This window comes from Herpailurus yagouaroundi, unplaced genomic scaffold (assembly GCF_014898765.1).
Source record: "Herpailurus yagouaroundi ecotype Mexico unplaced genomic scaffold, PumYag 28, whole genome shotgun sequence".
NCBI lineage: Eukaryota > Metazoa > Chordata > Mammalia > Carnivora > Felidae > Herpailurus > Herpailurus yagouaroundi.
In genome coordinates, this window is record NW_024412376.1 from 103,642,949 (window position 1) to 103,650,229 (window position 7,281).

Sequence of the window (7,281 nt, forward strand, 5' to 3'; positions counted from 1 at the left end):
CTCTAAAATAGATCACATACTGGGTCACAAAACCGCTCTCAACAAATATAAAACGACTGAGATCATACCATGCATCTTTTCAGATCACAATGCTATGAAGCTTGAAATCAACCACAAGAAAAAATTTGGAAAGCCACCCTATTAAAGAATGAATGGGTCAACAATGAAATTAAAGAAGTAATTAAATAATATATGGAAGCAAATGAAAATGAAAACATGACAGTCCAAACACTTTGGGATACAAAATCAATGTACAGAAATCGGTTGCATTTCTACCAATAATGAAGCAACAGAAAGAGATATAAAGGAATCAATCCCATTTACAATTACACCAAGAACCATAAAATACCTAGGAATAAACCTAATCAAAGAGGTAAAAGATCTGTACCTGAAAACTATAAAAACTTATGAAGGAAATTGAAGACGATACAAAAAAAAAATGGAAAAACATTCCATACTCAAGAATTGGAAGAAAAATATTGTTAAAATGTCTATATTACCCAAAGCAATCTACACATTCAATGCAATCCTAATCAACATAGCACCAGCATTCTTTTCAGAGCTAGAAGAAATAATACTAAAATTTGTATAGAGCCCCAAAAGACCCCAAATAGCCAAAGTAATACTGAAAAAGAAAACCAAAGAAGGAAGCATCACAATCCTGGACTTTAGCCTGCACTACAAAGCTGTAATCATTAAGACAGTATGGTATTGACACAAAAACAGATGCATACATCAGTGGGACAGAATAGTGAACCCATAAGTGGACCCACAAATGTATGGCCAACTAATCTTTGACAAACCAGGAAAGAGTATCCAATGGAAAAAAGACAGTCTCTTTAGCAAATGGCACTACAAGAACTGGACAGCAACATGCAGAAGAATGTAACTGGACCACTTTCTTATACCATACACGAAAATTAACTTAAGATGGATGAAAGACCTAAATGTCAGTCAGGAAACCATAAAAATCCTAGAGGAGAAAACAGGCAACAATCTCTTTGACTTTGGCCACATCACCTTCTTACTCGACATGTCTCTGAAGGCAAGGAAAATAAAAGCAAAAATGAACTACGGGACCTCATCAACATAAAAAGCTTCTGCACAGCAAAGGAAACAATCAACAAAACTAAAAGGCAACCAACGGAATGGGAAAAGAAATAAGCCATACAGAGAAAGACAGATACCATATGGTTTCACTCTTATGTGGATCTTGAGAAACTTGACAGGAACCCATGGGGGAGGGGAAGGAAAAAAAAAAAAAGAGGTTAGAGTGGGAGAGAGGGAAAGCATAAGAGACTGTTGAGAACTGAGAGCAAACTGAGGGTTGATGGGGGGTGGGAGGGAGGAGAGGGTGGGTGATGGGTATTGAGGAGGGCACCTTTTGGGATGAGCACTGGGTGTTGTATGGAAACCAATTTGACAATAAATTTCATATATAAATAAAAAATAAAAAAATAAAAAATAAATAAAAAAAAAAAAACTAAAAGGCAACCAATGGAATGGGAAAATATATTCGCAAATGACCTATCAGATAAAGAGTTACTACTCAAAATCTATAAAAACTTACCAAACTAAACACCCAAAAAATAAATAATCCAGTGAAGAAATCAGCAAAACACATGAATGGACATATTTCCGAAGAAGACATCAAGATGGCCAACAGACACATGAAAAGATGCTCAATATCACTCATCATTAGTGAAATACAAATCAAAACCACATTAAGATACCACCTCACACCAGTCAGAGTTGCTGACATGAACAACTCAGGCAACAACAGATGTTGGCAAGGATGTGAAGAAAGGCAAACCCTTTTGCACTGTTGGTGGGAATGCAAACTGGTGCAGCCACTCTGGAAAACAGTTTGAAGTTTCCTCAAAAAATTAAATACAGTACTACTCTATGACCCAGCAATAGCACTACTAGGAATTTATCTGAAGGATACAGGAGTGCTGACTCATAGGGGCACATGTACCCCAATGTTTATAGCAGCACTATCAGCAATAGCCAAATTATGGAAAGAGCCTAAATGTTCATCAACTGATGACTGGATAAGGAAGATGTGGTGTGTGCATGTGTGTGTGCACATGCGCGTGTGCGCGCACACACACACACACACACACACACACACACACACACTGGAATACTACTTAACAATGAAAAAGAATAAAATTTTGCCATTTGCAACAACATGGATGGAACTGGAGAGTATTATGCTAAGTGAAATAAGTCAGAGAAAGACAAATATCATATGTTCTCACTCATATGTGGAACTTGAAAAACTTAACTGAAGACCATGGGGGAAGGGAAGGAAAAAAATATATAGTTACTAACTAAGAGAGAGTCAAGACATAAGAGACTCTTAAATACAGAAAACAAACTGTGGGTTGGTGGGGGGGAGGGGAAAATGGATGATGGGCACTGAGGAGGGCACTTGTTGGGATGAGCACTTGGTGCTTATGTAAGTGATGAATCATGGGAATCTACTCCCAAAGCCAAGAGTACACTCTATACACTGTATGTTAGGTAACTTGACAATAAACTATATTTAAAAAAAATAAATCAGGGAGAGGAAATAGAGGGAAAGGGAGAACATAATACACATCTTTTCCCCAGCCTGTCCTCAGGGACTGAATCAGACAGAATGTTACGAGCCCCAGGGCATAAGCAGCACTGCTTGGGAGTTCGGGTGACAAAGACAGAGACAGGGCTCAGGATATGTTTTATATTCTATTGAAGATGGTAGCTCAAGGATTTTTCAGGGCTGAGAATATGAGAAACTGAACACTGGGAAGATAGCATTCATGTGGAGGCACCTCTCTCAGTGATAGTGTCAGGCACTAGCCAGAAGTATCTTTGCAAGAACCCAAAGGAGAACACTGAAGGATTCTGTGAACACATATGAGACATGCTGGGGAATTCTCAGGTAACTCAGGAGGCTTTGAAGGAGAACTAAGATCCCCAATATATGTGGGGATTCTGTCTATATCCCCTATTAGATTGTGATTTCTTGAGAGTAGGGACTGACTGCTTTATTCAATATGGGATTCCTAGAATTCGGCACAAGTTCTGACACATACTGTATGTTCATTACAAAATTATTGACTAAGTGAATCACAGGTGGTATTAGAACTGAAAACTATTTCTTCTAATCCAAGACTCTATCCCTGTACTAAACTGATTCCCAGTTTGCTTTATAAAAAATTTTTGAAGTCAGTGTAGAATTTGTGCTTCTTAAATACATGTGTTCCTCTTGCCTGTATTAGGCCTAAATGTTATTTCACCTACATATACACTCTTCTGCATTGTCCTAGCCTAGCTAATTACCACTTATCCTAAAGGTTAACAAGCATCTACTTGTATGAATTATTTGTAATTGGGAAAAGGGACCTGTTTTGTATGGGTGACTCAGTTCATACAGGTAATTTAAAATGGTGAATTTGTGAACACATAAAAGATAGTAAGTAAAACTTTGAAACATTCTTCTCAGTATGTTTCTAACCGCATCCAGTAAAATACAGTGTTATCTGATAAGAACAGATGGGTTTTCAATCAAATATAATCAATCCCCAGTATAATTTGGTCAGTGCTAAATGATTAAGTTTTGAAATTCTGTACAAGGGTTTTCTCCGTAATGTTCCCAAAACAGCACTATTTGGGAATCAGTCCCTGGTCAATAAATATTACCTCTGTACAGTTATATTACAGAATTATCTGCAAATGTCCCACGTCTCACAGGTTCATTAGATGTTTTACAAATAACAAGCTACATTCACAGTATAACATGGATATAAAGGCTGATACGTATTAAGCATTTTCACATATAATGCTGAATCTGTGTATTGTGCTAAGAAATCAAATCTAATGTCAAAACCTCCCTGTAAGAGGACATGATTTTTCATAGTGATGAGAAAATGCATAGCAACCAAACTAATTTTTTAATTAATTGACTGGGTTTATATATCATTAGATTGTAGATCTAGATTGTAGAATATAAGAGGGTTACACTCTTGCCCCAAAGAGTAAATCATACAAAAGGAGAAAATTGTACAGCTTTCACAACTTATATATCCCTGCTACAGAGTTGCCTACAGAACATCAGGACTCCTGGCTGGCTAAACATATGTCTTCCCAAAGAGATATATTTAAAGATTTATGCAAAAAGCTCTATGGCACCAATAACAAGCTAGACTTTTACATGCCTACTGTCCAGAGGAGTAATAATCTGTGAATATAATGACAGATATTTGTCCTGGCAATCTAATGGGGAGTAAATACCCCAAAGTAAAAATTTTTAAAAATTTAAGTGTCTTTGACTAAAATGAGATAAAATGTTTCCCATTAAAAAAATAATAGAACTAAAAATAGATCATGGGAATAATAGGATTCCTGACACTTTCAGGTAGAGTTGGGTGTCTGATTACCTTATAGAAAAAATATCCCATGTGTTCTACATGTACTCTCTTCACCCTCTGACAATCCATGAGACAACCCTTGTTTTGACAGACTCCCAACCAGAAAGTCAAAAAACTAAGAAATCACTTATAAAGGGAGGTGAATCATCTGAAAACATTTGCATCACACTTCCCACTGAACAAGCCTAAAGAAAGGATCCCAGTAACTTGGAAATAACAATATGTTGGAAGATGCCAAATGAGAGTTCAAGGAGAACTCAATTTGTCTGTACAGATAAGTGCTATAAAATTTGATTCTTACATTCTGCTTAAAACACGTATGTCTATATTTTATTTACAGCAAGGTCCAATGCTTGGGTGAAAGAAGTGTCCCATTTATTTTTGTTTTCCAAATCATATATTTTCATTCTCTAAAGTCTATAGGAATTCCAATTAATCATTCCTTGGGAGGACCTTTCATTTTTCTAGGAGAGTCTTAAGAACTTAGATGTATCACAGAAGTTTCTCAGACTATAACCAACCTTACCTTTTCTGAACATGGTGACTCAGTGCTTCAGACATTGGTTTTCCATTATGTGTCCACTTTGTAATTTTGTCTGCAATGTTTCTCATGTGCTTAGCTTTCTGTCTAGGACAACATGATCCCTATGTTGACTGGTGGTTTTCAATAGTAGCATAATTCTTTTGCAAAGCCCAGTGCTTAGTGACTCACCCTTTCTCATTATCTCATAGCATTCCCTGGGATGGATGTCCAAGAACTTCTGAGATGCTGTGCTCCAATGGACTTGGTCCATGTGCTTCCCTATATGGACCCACAGTCCTCTCTCCCATCCCCCAGGCAGAGCTAATATTAAGTTATGTAGTGTATGAACTGCACAATATAACTCAGCTTAGGTGGTAGGTGGGAGAGCTGAAATACAGCTCTGCTCCTCTGGCTAAGCATTGTGCCTTGGGTCTGGACTACATTTTTTCAGAGAGTGAGACTTTTTCTAATTTACACAGAAACCTTGTGTAGGTCAGTCAGTGGTGTGCCTGACCTCAAGTCTAGCACTTCTGAGCTTAGACCACTCTCCCCTCAACCTCCTTTAGGGTGGATTCCACTCTTAAATAATCCATTTAATTTCCTTAATGACTCTGAAACAAAAAGCTACTATGTCTTTTTTGCTACCACCTATAAGAAGCTACACTTTAGGAATAAAAATCTAGTTGTCCTCCTGAGTGGTTGGGGAAGAGGGAAATGAGGAAAAGCAGGGAAGTCATTTCAAATAAATCTAAACCAAAGCACTGAAACAAAAAGGACAACAGATTAACATCTTACTCTTGCCAAATTCATGTTATTTAATTTAATCCTAATATCTAGGTGATAATTCTCAGTTTACAGGAAAGAAAACTGAGAGATTTTCTCTACAGAGAGATTACCCAATATGCTTAAAGTCAAACACTTAATAAATGGTAGAATCAAGACTTGAACCCAAACATTGTAGTTCCAGAGCCTGTGCAATTAACCACTACACCATAAATATTTTATGACTTACTCTGTCACAAAGGTAATTTGGAAAAATTATTGAAAGAATTTATTCTCTTAAAAAATGTGAAGTAGGTGCAGCCATTTTAGAAGATAATTTGATAGTTCTGTACATAGCTAAACATAATCTTACCATACAGCTCAACACTTACTCCTAGATATTTATCCATCTGGTTTGAAATTTTATACCACACAAAACTCTGCCAAAAAACAGAAATAACTAAGATATCTTTGAATAGGTGAATGGGTAAACAACTGAGGCACATCCTTACAACCAAATATTATTTAGCAATAAAAAGAAATGAGCTATCAAGTAACAAAAAAAACATGAATTTTAAAAAGAATATTGTTAAGTAAAAGAAGTCAGTCTGAAAAAGCTACACACTATGAGACTCCAGTTATAATTGTAATGACATTCTGGAAAAGGAAAAACTATAGAGACACTAAAAATACCAATATATTCAGGGGGTTCAGGGAAAAGAGGGTAGGTTGAAGAGATAAAGCACAGGGAATATTTTAGGGCAGTGAAACTATATGATACAGTAATTGTAGACACATGACTGTCAAAATCCATTCAACTTGAATGGATTTGAATCAGCACAAAGAATGAACCTTAATTTATGCAAATTTAAAAAAAAAATCATTTCAGAAATCAGGGGATTCCAAGAAGGAATGTCAAGAGAATCTAACTGTATTACAAGTGTATGAAACAATCTCACTGAAGGGGTTAGTGAAAAAGATACTGACCTAAGTAAGTGTAGAAATTAATGGAGTCTGTAAGACTAAATGCAAAAGAAATTGCACATAATCAATATATTCTAACTGATGAAGTTGTTTTACACATGCATGGGGTTAACAATTGTGAAACTGCTATACATGTATACTAGAATTTAATATTTAATTAAATGGATGGCTGATGATAGGAGTCAGGTTTCTAACTGTTGGAACAGAAATATACAGATAAGCAAACAGAGAAGCCAAGAATGATTCCTGTAGTTATGGATTACTGTTGGAGACAAAAGAACTCATATTTAGTTTAATATACACACACAGATGGTTACATATATAAGTATTTATAGATACATATTTCTTTGCTCTGTTTCAGTAAAGGACATAAAAGAAATACATCCCGGTAGCATCAAGCACACCTTGCACCCAGACCTTGGCTTCTAATGGCATGCTCCAATTAAAAAACAAATAAACAAACAAACATGGCTACTTAAAGAAATGCTGATTCTAGGACTGGGACAAGGAATATACAAGCTAAGATGAAGCATCTTTTAGTACACAGACACACACACACACACACACACACACACACACACACACACACACACA